Raw genomic sequence first — 14230 nt, 5'->3', positions numbered from 1 at the left:
GGTATGGTGATTCCGTCCAGCTGGCTAGGGGCGGAAATAATTCAAATTTTTAAAAAAGGTTATCCTCTCCTGCCAACAAATTATAGGCCCATTAGCCTGATTGATATTTCCCAAAAAATCTTTGCGCGCATTTTGCTGCTCAGACTGCAAAACTGGATGGAAGAACAGATGATTCTGTCCCCCTTGCAGGCCGGTTTCAGGGAAAAAATTTCAACCCTGGACCAGGTACTCAGATTACAGCTGTTGTACTGGAAAACTGTGTGTCTGGAGGGAGGCAGTCTTTTCCTAGTATTTGTGGACCTGAGGTCCGCGTTTGATCTGGTCCCAAGGGAAAAACTGTGGTCTGTCTTACATGACCAGGGGGTTCCAGAATACTTGATTCAGCTTATCAAATGGCTTTATGAGGATAATTACGCGCGAATCAGGTTTGGTAAGGACGGCGAGCTTACCACCCCCATCCCGATCAAGCGCGGTGTCCGACAGGGCTGCGTTCTCGCCCCCACTCTCTTTAGTTTATATATTAATGGCCTAATAGATTCACTTCTAGCTGTCAAAGACCTAGATGCTCCTAAGCTAGCATCTCGACTGATCCCACAATGATGTTTGCCGCCGATATGTTACTAGTTTCTAAATCGCCCATGGGGCTTCAGAGGATTCTTAATAAATTTGAAGTTTTTTGCAAAGAAAGAGGTTTAGAAATTAATTTGCAAAAATCCAAATTCATGGCATTTAATATGCGTTTAATATGTCAAAGAGTACACGTCCTAACCCCCTTCTGTATGGTAAACCCTTAGAAAGAGTTTCCTCTTTCATTTATCTGGGATCACCATTACAGATAAAAAGGACTGGGTGGAACATATTAAAAAATCATCCCTTAAACTGCTCAATCGTCCGGGGGGTTCATGAAGGTCTTCTGTAAGTCCTCAACGAAGCCATTCAGCCCAGCGATTGAAATTTATAAGGTTAAAGTTCGGGGAGGGGTAATATATGGGGCTGAACTTTGGGGTCATTCCTGTTCTGAGAACCTACCCCAGGTAGAGAACAACTTTTTGAGATACTTGTTGAATCTCCCAACCCCGCTAGCCCCACTCCGATTAGACCTGGGGCTAATGGCAATTTCTGACTTGCTCAACCATAAACCCCTGATGTATTGGCGCCGTTTGTGGGTAACCCCAGAACTCTCTTCTTATAGAGAAGAGCTTTTGGAGGTGATGAAACTGCGGGGGGCAGCCACCCTATTGTGGTTGGCCCATATTAAACATACTTTCATCAGTATGGGGCTACGGGATCTCTGGGAGGACCCTGAGCTTGCCTGCTCTTCAATCTCAAGAAAAGAAATAAAAATTCTTTATGAAGAATTTAATCAGGCACAGCTCCAGAACTGCCCAAGAACAGGCAAGCTGACTACAACATTCCTTGAGATAAAAGATAGGTCTCTATTTGTCCCGGCCCTTGATATTATTAAATCAGCGGCCGCCAGAAAACTCTACCTCCAGTTTAGGTATGGGGTGTTACCCCTCCGCTGTTTCACCCACAAATGGAAGAGTTTGCAAGCCTTAAATTGCCCGGCTTGTGACTACCCAGTTGAAACAGTACTCCATGTGTTCTTCAGCTGCCCCGGCCACTATACTGCAAGAAAACGCTGGCTGGTGCAGATCTGTAGGAACCTTGGAACCCGACACTGCTCAGAGGCATTTAGGATCCTCAAGTATGACACAGGTATCCCCATTGTTTATTCAGTCGCAGGCTTTCTATTTTCTATGTGGTGCTCCCATAGGTACTATCTAAAATCTTCACATCAGATGATAGATGCTCGTTGACAAAGACTGTATCCATTTTATTGCTCTGCAAGTTAGGTATTCCTTCTCTTAGGTCTCTCAATGATGGTTTTAAATATTAAATGTGTTATGTGCTCTGACAAAAAGGTGTGTTTATCTGTATGTGGAACCCGAACTAAAAAGTCTACTTCCAAAAATGTTTGTAAAAATTCCACATGCTGATGTAGTTGCCATTTAGGAACAAATCAATAGCGGGCTCCTCTTTTAACACTTTTAACACCTGTAAGATAATAATGTGGCAACTTTTTTTTTTTTTTTTTTTTAAACCTTTATTGATGCAATCAGAGTATTACAAGTGCCGGCCTACAACCACAAGGGCCGGCCGCAAATTAGCAAAGCAATTTAAAGTTATGCATCTATTATCGACCCTGGCGACGTCTGCGAAGAAATTGCAGCATATGATTGGATGCGTCACCAGTACAAAGGACATATCAAGGTTTCGTTTTTTCTTTTTTGAAGAAGCAGTAGTGGCATTACTGTAAGAGGCGTCACACCATACTTTAGGAAGCAATACGAGATGAGGGGATGTACCACGCACTGCAGTCAAGAGCAGGTAACAAGTAATACAGCCTTAGTCACGTGACAGAACAGGAATAAAAATAAATCTATTAGCAAGTGATCAAGTGCGAGCACCATCCAAAAACCCACTCTCAAGAGAAAATGAAGTAGAAGCTGGTGTAGACGTCCCATGAATCAAAAAATGGCAGAAGGAGAAACAGCCGTCCCTACTGAGAAGAGGAAAGGAAAGAAAGGTACCATAGAACAAAACAAACTAAAATAACAAACCCCCCCCCAAACACCCGCCACCCTGCACCCCTGTAATGGCTACGGCCTACCCCACTAACAGCGTGCCTGTCGCCCCGGAACTACCCTAAAGAAAGGGAAAGAGAAAGCGGAGGAGGAGAAGAACAGACACACTCCCGATCTCCCTTACCCCCCGCCATTGGCGACCTCCCCAAGACATCTTAGCCACTGTTTGAAGCGAGTATTGAACCCCAACCTGGGGAGGACATAAAAATAAAAAAAAACACCCGACCCCTGTTACAATATAAGGTACAATCCCAGCTTGTAGCACATGACGCAGCAAACCCCAGAAGCCAAAATCAACCCTGACCAGAATGTGACTTTACGATAGTCCTTGCCGCCCAATCCAGAGTCATCATAAGGAAATCGAAGCGTTCAACACAGTACAAGTCAATGGAGTAGGATCGGAGACAGGATACAAGATGGCGACATCCACAATTCTGGCAAGGAAAGATAAAGAGGAAAGGCAAACCTCTCTGATAGTCACTGAAGAGCTGTTCGTGGAGATCAAAGTTCTTAGCAACGGTGTTCCGTCGAGCGAGGATTGAGTAGGGAAAGCCAGCAATGATCATAGGTGCGCCATCCATGGAGCCAGATGCATCAAAGTGGGCTAAATCAGGCTTCCGCCCAGGGATCTCAAAATGGTAGGCAGAGGACTCCACAGGAACCACAGCTTGCTGATAGCATGCCGGAGCATCGCGCTCCGGTCTCAAATAAACGTTGTTCAGCGGTACAGACATCCGAGCGTACATGACGGCGAATTGAGAGTGGAGCGCCCCAATGGCGGCCATTACAGACCTCAACGATATTGTGCCGTCCGTCCCCTCCATCTCCTCTCGCGAAGAGACGAAGCAGGACACAAACCCCGGAGATGACTCCGAGGTACCAGGCACACACAAAGCCGATGACAGCAGCGGGCGCTCACAAAACCGGCAGAATCGACACCTTCGCCGCCCGCGGGGCAGAGCCCGTCGACCCCGGCCCAGGAGGGTCTCCGGGCGTCGGACCCCCGACTGCGGCTGCCGACCTTCACTTGCGTCACTGTACCATGTCCGCTGCGTAAGCCGGTCACTGAGTTGCCATTCGAAAATGCCGAGAATGGTCCAAGTTCGGGAGACCGGACGCTGCCCTGGTCCCACAGCCGATGTTGTGCAATTCCAACCCGGATGGGCTAGAAATCGAGGTCCCGGCTTCAGCCCTGGAGTAGGCCAAGAATAGTACTCGACATAACTTCGTCGCCCGATAAGTTGCGGAGACCGGGATTGCACCGCAAGAGTCAGGAGCACTTCATGCGCACAGGAGTCCGGTGGGAGAAAAGGATAGTCAACAGGATATACGAGCCGCCGGCGGAGGTTGGCGGAGCCGGGAGCTTATGCGGCCATCTTAATTTGTAGTGTAGCTCCTCCCCTCGTGGCAACCTTTTTTAATCTCTCTTTTTTATATGATGTATATATTTTATTTATTTATTACTCTCAATATGCACTTCCCATGGATGAACTCGTGTTTCCAACCCAGTTTCCCTTTCCTTATTCCTTTTTGAGACGATTTATGACGCTTATCCATATTTATATTTGCACACAATTATGTATCTGTACCACATGGATGTTTTTAATCTCAGTTTATTTGGATTGATTTACTTTTTCGTGTATGTATTTAATGTACTTTTGAGGTCATATTGACCGAAATAAAGTTGATCTTGATCTTGATTGCTAGAACCTTAACCATGTGCGTAGTTGAGATCTTAATACAGCAGAGTGGGTGAAAGCTGAACAAAATGAAGGAACCTGGCTGTTACACGTGGCGGCAGGAGATAGACATAACATACAAAGGGGAGTTATGTAGCAATCCCCAACACGGAAACAGAGATTACTTTTTCTAAATAGTGACACCTCCCCATCACTCTCTCTTCTCATGACCTACTGGCCATGAGCTTCATCAAGCCCAGAATAATTATCATGATTGAAACACATACGTTTGGCAGAGACAAGATTTTACATTGAAACAGAGCAAAATAATATAGAAACAGTGTACACAATTTTCAAGTAACTTAATGATATCATTGAATGTGTCACAGCAGCCAAGGGGCACACATGAAATGTGTTGTCAAAATTGAAACAGAGTGTGATCCTGTCTTTTTCTGCAGGGATTTTAGTGTTTTTTGACCTCATAAAAGTCTCATTCATCTGCCTTGTTTCTCTAGAGGGTCACACACGTCCTCAATGACTTGCAATGAACAAAGTGCATTAAAAAAGTATCGGAACTGTGATCCTGTGTGCAATGGGGCGGGTAAGTGAGTGTGGGGGCGGGGTCAAAAGCGTGGTTAAATTAACTAAATATTCAGTAATTTTTTTGGTCTTTCACTTCCAGGCAATGACGTATTCAATAATGCACAGCTTGAATGAAATGTAAATGCAAGTTAAGTTAATCAGTGGGAAGCGCACAATCACAGAGCATGAAACCTCTATTTGCTAATACACTGCTGAGAGCCACAAAATTGAATCCTGGTTGGTCAGTGGAGAATAGTGACTTATGTATGTTTTGCGCAACAAGTTCCCAGTCTGTGACAGAAAGCATTGTGAATATGTAAGTCATTATTTTGAATTTGCCTTACATACAGTATAAGAAAAGGCTGCTACAAAATGTGCAAACAGGTTTAAGATAAAAGAAAGTGCTTCCAAAATATAGGTTTTAGTAATACCCAGACTGTACATAGTGCACCTATTTGTATAACCGCCTTTTAAAAGCACACATTTCACAGCTCAGCTGTTAACTCCCTTGCAATACCACTCAAAAAGAATAGATGTGTGTCATCATAAAGCTTCAAGTGAGTCCATCAGTTAAAGCCAATGCCATCTTCCAAGCACTCTTTACATTTGCAGGTTGACTAGTTATGCACATTTACATTTCTTTCAGGCAAGTAGACACCCCAGCAAGAAAGCTTGTTCTTGTTTAGTTGTCCCTCCCTCGGTTTACCAGCACAGGAGGCTTCCTGCCTTACACTTCAACGGAAGCATTTCAACTCTGGAATTAACTGTTCCGGGATGGGTGTCTTTTCACAAAAAAGTTGGGGAACTCAAATGTATGGGTACATCGCGCCCCTCAAATCCTGACCAATTTGACCTCTTCTTGTAATAACCTTTTAATTTATAAATAGGGGCTGTTGATTCATATAATATATGGGCCTAATCCTGGGACTTCCTAGAGCTTTGCATATGTAGAGACACATATTGCTACACTCCCCACTTCCGATGTTTTCTCTAATTTTAGCAGGCTTTTTTCCTCTCACCGTGGTCAACTACTTTTAGCATGGCGAGTGCTTTATAACGTGTAATACTCTTTCATTTGCAGTACTTGACCTTTGTGAGGAGTAAAATCATGCAGATGTTCTGTAAAGGAATTTAAAAAGGTCAGCCATTTGGTGATTCTACCATCCTTCTATTTACACTTGTTCATTGATGATGCTGCAATCTTTGAAGTGTGGGTCAGGCCACAGTGATGCCACTGCGCAGCAAAGGGCTCCCATTCCAAGCACTGTATAAACTCTTTACATTTGCTGTCTCTCCTTCTACCACTTAGGACATAGCTCGTCATAAAGTGAACGATTCACGGGGGGCGTGGCTAAGCACGCAATGGCGACGGACGCTCTTGGGTAGAGCTCCGCTACCGGCTCCCCTTCCCTGAGCCAATTATCCGGCAATTTTCACTGTGGCCGCCCGGAACTTCGAGCGGACCCCCCCGGAACCCGCCACCGCACATCAGGCAACTTTTTACTCCTGGGCACCGACGGGGCCGACCCCGACCTCTCCTACAGCCCTCTTGCGGGACCAGGCGCCCCCTGGCCGGCGGAGCTTCCAGGAGAGACCGCGGCTTGGGCCTAGAGGACAGGCCCGACGGACCACCCTCACCGAGCTGCCCGGGCATCACGAGCTGCCAACTGCCTTGCCGGGTGGGCCCACCGGTGGTCCGGAAGACGCCCCAAACGGCTGCGGAACACCAAGGACGGGCCCGGACGAAGGGGAGAGCAGGCGCCCCCCGCTTACGTCACGGCCCCCACGCACTCACTGCCCCGGACCGAGGTGAGGCAAGGCGAGGCAGAGATTGACCCGGGGGGGACGCGGGGGACAGCGGATGCCCCAACGGCAGACTGCCCTCCCCCGAGGGACCACACAGCAACCGGCGCCGCCCGGGGAGCCCACTACGCCAAAACGGACACTGAGGGGCCCGGCAGGAAGCAGCAGCCCCCAAGCCCGACGCTAAGGGCCTGGAACCCTGACCGGGGAGTTGAGTAGCTACCGGGGACAGAACGGCCATCCCCCCCCCCTACACTGAAGACGCACAGAGGGGCGCACCTGCGGGCCCCCCCCCCCATGGAGGTGAAGGCTGCCTGAGAGACAGTGGGGCACGCGTGAAGAGAGGACCTGGCCCAGACTGACGTGCCCAGACCACACGGGCACACGCACCACACACGCCTCCTCGGCCACTGCAACGTCCGGACCGGTGAGGCGCCGCCATAGGGCGATAGGGCGAGGTACCCCCTGGCGGACCCCCTCCCCCCCCCCGGGGGCAACAACGACGGCCTCAACTGAGGGGATCGCTGGCGTCCGCTGAGTTCCCCACCCAGGAGTGCAGCACATCCGGGGACACCATCACTGGAGCAACACAGGCGACGACCCTGCCAGACAGACGCCACCCGCACATGTCCGGGGGAGTGCGGACCCGCACCGGGACTGGTGGGGCCCCGCCGAAGGGGAAGACAGGCAAACCGCTACACAAAATGGCCGCCGAACAACTGGCCTTGAGGCTTGACAGCGTGCTAGTAGCGGTGGAACGATGGAACAGTCCCTTCAGCAAACTAGAACCTCCCTGGAGTCCAAAATAAATGGGGTCGCTGTGGACCTGACCCTCCTGCGCGACGACCACAGGAAATTATCCGACCGGACCAAGACCCTGGAAGGCGCAGTAAAGGAGATCGAGCCCAAGATCACCCAGACGGACAGGCAGGTGCAGGACCTCCTGAACAGAGTGGAGTTCCTGGAAGACAGGGCCGAGGACGCGGAAGGGAGGGCGAGACGCAATAACATCAGACTTGTGGGGGTTCCTGAAAAATGGGAGGGGAACCGCCCAGCCCAACATGTGGAAGAATGGCTACGAACACTGTTGCCCGAAGGCTCGCTGTCACCCCACTTCGTTGTGGAGCGCGCACACCGGGTGCCGACGAGGCCCTATACCACCGGCGCCAACCCGAGGCCACTGCTCTTCAGAATACTGGACTATAGAGACAGAGACACGGTGCTGCGGGAGGCACGGCGACTGGGCGAGATACGCATAGACAATGCGTCGATCATGTTCTTCCCTGACTATACCATCCAGGTACAACGCCAGAGGCACGACTTCATGGAAGTGAAGCGGAGACTACGCACCGCGGGCCTCAAGTACTCCCTACTATTCCCTGCCAAGCTGAGAGTGGTGGCGGGAGACAACACCTACTTCTTCAGCACACCTGTGGAGGCTAGTGAGTGGCTGGACGGGGGCACGGACACGGCGCCCAAGCACTCTCGCGGGGGCGAGTCGAGGACCAGGCCACGAGGACCGCGACGCCGCCGCAGACACAGAACTCAGCAGTCCCAACACGCGGAGGAGGGGGCACGCCACTCTCCCCCACTAGACCAGATGCTCCAAGAACAACGTGACGCACTACGGAAGGTTTCTCAACTGAGTAACTCGCCCTCCCAAGAGACAGCCCCGGAGGACGGCCAACAGCCGATACCAAGCGACGACGACGAGACCATATATGGGATCCCGAACTCACAGATCTCGGTGGAACTGCCTATCGTCACGCCACAAACCTCTGACATGATCCACTGATTCTATAGGTGATGTTTGCATTGGTCTTGCCGCAATGAGGGGGGGCTGGCAGTGGTCGACTGGACGATGGTGCGCGACTGGCGCCCGCCACTGCTGGGGGCATCTCCCCCCCCCCCCCCCCCCCCCCCCCCTGCCAGCTGATTGAACAGTGGACACCTGGAACAGTGAGTAATGCCCTTGTGGCACTGGTGGTAAGCGGGGTGGGCGATGACGGGGTTGTCTTTCAACATACGCCCGAACCTGGCCGTCTCCATGTGCGAGCCAGGGCGAGAGGGGGCCCCTCCTGATGGGGGCGTACAGCCCACACCACGTGGCACTCTGCCCCTCGCCTGCAGACACTCACGCAGCGAGGCCGCACACAAGCTGAGTAATTCGGAGCACTGGACCATAGCCGGTGGCCACTAGCACCCTGTATCAAGTGGCTCAGGGAAGTGACCTGCTTCCCCTAACTGACTATATATCCTTCTTGCCGAGATAGTGCTTAGCACACACTGCCCCTTAGACAAGTAAGAATAATCCTCTCACTTGAGAGTATGGACGGTGGCCTGTTCCGCCACTGCCCCTTTGGTATTTTAGTGGGGTTAGCCCGCTGTTGGTTGTTGTTATTCATTGTTTTTCCCTGCCCTAATGTCTTCCCGAACATTGCTGAGTGTACTACGGGGGGTGGAGACGGGAGAGCTGGGAGAACCACTGCGAGAGCTCTTGGTGGAGCCGCTGTTGTTAGGAATGTCGGGGGGGAATGTGTATTGCCAAAACGTCTGCGATAAAGCTATGTACCTGGAACATTAGAGGTATGCACACACCCGCGCGCAGGTATCAAATATACTCCTACTTGAAAAGGCAAAATGTGCAGGTCGCACTACTGCAGGAAACACATCTGTGTGGGGCGGAGGTGACAGCGCTGAGGCGAAGATGGAGGGGGCAACTGTATGCCACTGAATACTCCTCATATGCCCGCGGGGCGCTGCTGTGGGTAAAGCCGGGTACTCCCTTCGTAATGTCAGAAGTTCACACAGACACGGAGGGGAGGTATGTCCTGGTAAAGGGTCGTATGGGTGGGCAACCAGTGGTCCTAGCGTCCATTTACGCTCCAAACACGGACCAGGGCACCTTCCTAGCGCGCATATCAGAGAAATTGGCGCCCTGGCACGGCGTCCCATGGATACTGGGAGGTGACTACAACACGGTACTAGACCCAGTGATGGACCGCTCGGTCCCGCCAAGGACAGAGGCAACATCCCAGGTGGCCACGAGGGCACTCACACAGTGGGCGACACAGTGGGACCTGAAAGATGCATGGCGCGCGCACAATCCAGACGCTAGGGTGTACTCTTGTTTCTCAGGGGCACACACATTGCACGTCCGCCTTGACAGGTACATGGTATCAACGGAAATATTGCCACACATCACTGACTCCCAATACCTGGGCAGGACACACTCGGACCACAACCCCCACACCTTACACATGGCTTGGGAACGCCCGCACCCACCAATCCCCACATGGCGACTGCAACCTGCTCTACTGCTAGACGCCCCCTTTAGGGACTCCCTGCAGGCCTGCGTAGCACAATACTTCACTGACAACTCAGACACAGCGTCCTCCCCGAGAGTAGAGTGGGACACATTCAAGGTGGTGGTGAGGGGACACTGCATGAGCACTCAGGGAAGCATACAGAGGAAGTTGGAGGCGGACTTGCGCAGGGTGGAAGCGGACTTACTCTGCAGGGAACAAGAGGCAGTGGGTGGCACAGGAGACCGGCTGCAGGCGGCCCGAGCGGAGCATGAAACATTACTGGAACGGCTGCGGCACGTTAACTTCGGGGCCCACTCGGCGCGGGTGCACCAGTACAGTGACAAGCCCGGAAGGCTACTGGCCTGGTTAGTCAGGCAGGAGAACCGCACGGAGCCAGTCTCCGCCATTCGCACGGCTGAGGGAGAGCGAGTGTACACCCAAAGCAAGATACATCAAGCGTTTGTGGGGCACTATCAGGCCCTATACAAATCACAACTGAGGGTCTCCGCCGCCTCCATAGCAGACTACCTGGTAGACATCCCGTTGCCCTCCCTCACAGGCTCGCAACAGGACGCTCTAGGAGCACCATTCTCCCCGGAAGAAATGCGCGAAGCCATTTTCGCACTGTCCAACGGCAAATCCCCTGGCCCAGATGGACTACCCGCCGAATTCTTTAAGGCATGTTCGGACACGCTGGTCCCGGAGATGCTCAAACTGAACCATACTGCGATGGAGGAATCAGCGCTCCCAGACTCGCTCAATGAGGCAAACCTAGTCTCACTACTGAAGCCGGGTAGGGATGGTACACACATGGGATCCTATAGGCCGTTAGCCATGCTGAATACCGACTACAAAATCTTCACCTACCTCCTGGCCCGCCGCCTGGCCCTAGAGGTCCCAACCCTGGTGCATGCGGATCAAAACGGCTTCATGCCAGCGCGGAGCACCTCTCGTAACCTGCGCCGCCTCTTCCGGATTCAGGAAGCGGCCTTGACACATTGGCCTAGATCGGGGTGTCTGGTCTTGGACCTGGAGAAGGCCTTCGATTCTGTAGAATGGCCGTACCTGGGGGCAGTATTAGACAGATTCGAGGTGGGCGATGCCTTCGCTGACATGGTCGGACTACTCTACCAGAGACCCAGTGTCCGAGTGAGGACAGGCGGGCTGCTGTCAGAGAGGGTCAGGGTACGCAGAGGCACCAGACAAGGCTGCCCTCTGTCGCCCCTCCTCTTCTCTTTAGCCATTGAACCCCTGGCGGCTCTACTGCGGGACAGAGGAGCGGAATGGGGGATCCCGCTGGCCGATGGAACGCACACAGTCTCACTCTATGCAGACGACCTGCTGCTTTATGTGCGGGACCTCACCGCGGTACCAGCCGAGCTGCCGGACATCTTCCAGACCTTCGCGGAGGTCTCGGGCCTCAGGGTCAACTGGGCCAAGTCCGGAATATACTCGTTCAGCCGGGACCAGGAGGAGTGCGATGTGCACCTTGGAGGGGCCCGGCTCGCTTGGTACCCAACCACGTTTAAATACCTTGGGCTACACATCTACAGAGACCCACAGGACATACTGGAGGGCAACCTGGTGCGTGCCATTTCCTCCTTGCGAGCCCAGATGTCCTTCTGGAACACTCTGCCGCTGAACGTGCTCAGCCGGATAGCTCTTTCCAAAATGATAGCGCTCCCCAGGCTACTCTATCACTTCGCGAATATCCCTACGTATGTCCCCACACTGATATTCCGCGACCTGGAATCAATGCTTCGCGGCTTGATCTGGAACGCGGGACGCCCACGAGTGGCGCTGGCTAAACTGTACTCCCCGACTGCGGAGGGAGGATTGGCTGTCCCCAACATGGAGCTGTATTACCTAGCTGCACAGCTCCAATGGGTGACGTACTGGCTCAGCGGTACGCATCTAGACGATACGGCCACCGCAGACTACCAATGGACCCACCCCCAGGTTTGCGCCCTGTTTCACCCGTTGACCAAGGGACCCCGTCCTCTACCCTTGCATATGGCCGTGGCCCGCAAATGCTTTATCCGTAGCCTGAAACTGACACAAACTGTCAGACCATATGCTCCTGCCCTCCCCCTGTTAGGCACCCCCAGGAGGAGCGGGATGGTAACGCCGCGCAACCTGGAACACTGGACCACAGCCGGAGTAGAGACCATGGGTGACCTGTATGCTGACGGAGCCCTGCTCCCGTTTGCGGAACTATCGGAAAGCACGGGACTGCCGGCTGGGCAATTCCTACTCCACGCATCGGTACTGCGGGCATACACTGATTCCTGGGGAGACATGCAGGATGAACCACCGATGCACCACCTGCTCCAATATCTGCATGTAATGGGCAGAGGCTCACACATCACGCATTGGTTAGGGCAGGCGCTTCTCATCCACACGCAAAAACCCACGCAGCAGATCAGGGCTAAATGGGCAGCACACCGAGGGAGGGATTGGACAGATAAGGAGTGGAACCTGGTCCTAGCCAGCCCTGTGAACGTCCCCCGCAACTCCTGCTTCCGTATCATCCAGCTGTACATATTACACCAGGCATATCTAACACCGGATAGAATAAATAGATACTTCGCGGTCGACACTGCCGTTTGCCCCAGATGTGACCTGCTGGGTGCAGACATCCTGCACATGCTTTGGCACTGCCCAACCCTGTACACGTATTGGGGGGAGGTGATATCACTCCTGATTCACAGCACGGGCCCGGGACTGCCTGACACGTGGGAGGCGTGCATTCTCGGGTTATATAAAAGAACCAAACTAAACAAAACGCAGGCACGGTTCTGGGATCTGGGCCTCATCACGGCCAAACGGCTGCTCACTAGGCATTAGAAGCAGCGGGAACCACCCACCCTGGCACACTGGTTCATGTCCTTCACAAACTGGGCCGGGGCAGAAGGCACGGCACTTCACCGGGAAGAAATAGCAGGTCTGAGGCAGTTCCCGATCGCACAGCTCTGGGATGGCATCCTGGGGTCCCTGCACGGGGAGGGCGCTGTCAGAGGGCACACATAGAGTAAGCGCTGCCGGGAGTGGGCCACAGAGGATACAGCTCTATTGACGGAACCACCGCACACCGTGCCGCCCCCCCCCCAACCCAGACACGGATCACCCAGCGCGCAGACCTCAGACACCGCCGGCCACCCACACGGGCGCTCACCAGCGGTCATCGCCCAGCGACACGCCCCCAGCACAGAGTCGTTGACACCGCCCCCGCAAGTGCACTCCACCCCCCCCCACCCCCTTCCCCACATATGTTCACACGTTTGTAGTATCGGACCCCTGCTCACCGGCGGTGGCCTCTCCAACCCCCCACGACACGGTGGATAGACGCCACCAACGGCGCCCCAGGCGGCGAACACAGGCGCAGACGCCGCCTGATACACCAACAGCTAGGCTAATCCACCTGACTGCTACACGCGTCACTAATCAGGCCGGCGGCCGGCGAAGCACCACGGCCCAAAGGAGCTGTCCCGCTTTAAGTCCGAGATCACTTGCACATGCACACCACTGACCCCCTGATGTACTGAAGCATCATCGACATACACCACACTGACCAGAGGGGTCTCCCACCAGCACTGTGCAAACAGGACAGACTTGACGCGGCGCAGCCGCGAAAGGAACATTGGGACATACCGATACGAACTGTTCTGTTTAGTTTGCTGAATTCATGGCTTAGTTCTAGAAAAATTGAAAAACAAGACGTCATTTATGGAACTGTTCTTTTACTGATTAAAGGTAATGTGACCATACTGCCTGTGATCTAGCGTGCCAGAGACACGAGGGGCTCAACAACACGCCCTCCTGCGCAGCCCTGCGCCCTCACGATTTACCGTCCTTTTGCAGCCGGCCCGCAGGGTTGTAGGCTTCGCTATATGTCCTGCACTTTTGAACATTAATAAACGTCTTACAAAAAAAAATAAAAAAATAAATAAATAAAGTGAACGATTCACTAAAAGCCCTTCACCTACCAGTATGAGGGACAACTCTGTTAAAAGCATTTTTGTAGAGTGCCAATGTCTGCCAATCCAATGTGCCCCAAACTGGCTCTGAAAGGTTAGATAGTATGGCTCCATTTCTGAAAGGGAAATGCACTAGTTTTCAGAGCTACTCCCTTTTACTGCAGCTGCCCAGAATTAGCCTATTTAGCACTTTGTCTAATTTTTAAAAGAATGTAGTCTTGAAGAACACTGGT

At 52.7% G+C, this 14230-nt stretch overlaps 1 protein-coding gene across 1 annotated transcript in view; it reads right to left on the bottom strand.

Annotated features, from left to right (window-relative positions):
- The window catches only part of MYO3B (myosin IIIB), a 1488954-nt gene that overhangs the window by 225320 nt on the left and 1249404 nt on the right, over positions 1-14230 (bottom strand). The gene's annotated exons all lie outside the window — the stretch shown is intronic.

Source organism: Lissotriton vulgaris, chromosome 2_1 (genome assembly GCF_964263255.1).
Source record: "Lissotriton vulgaris chromosome 2_1, aLisVul1.2, whole genome shotgun sequence".
Taxonomy (NCBI): domain Eukaryota; kingdom Metazoa; phylum Chordata; class Amphibia; order Caudata; family Salamandridae; genus Lissotriton; species Lissotriton vulgaris.
The sequence above is the reverse complement of the archived record's forward strand: the minus strand, read 5'-3'. Positions and strand labels throughout refer to the sequence as shown.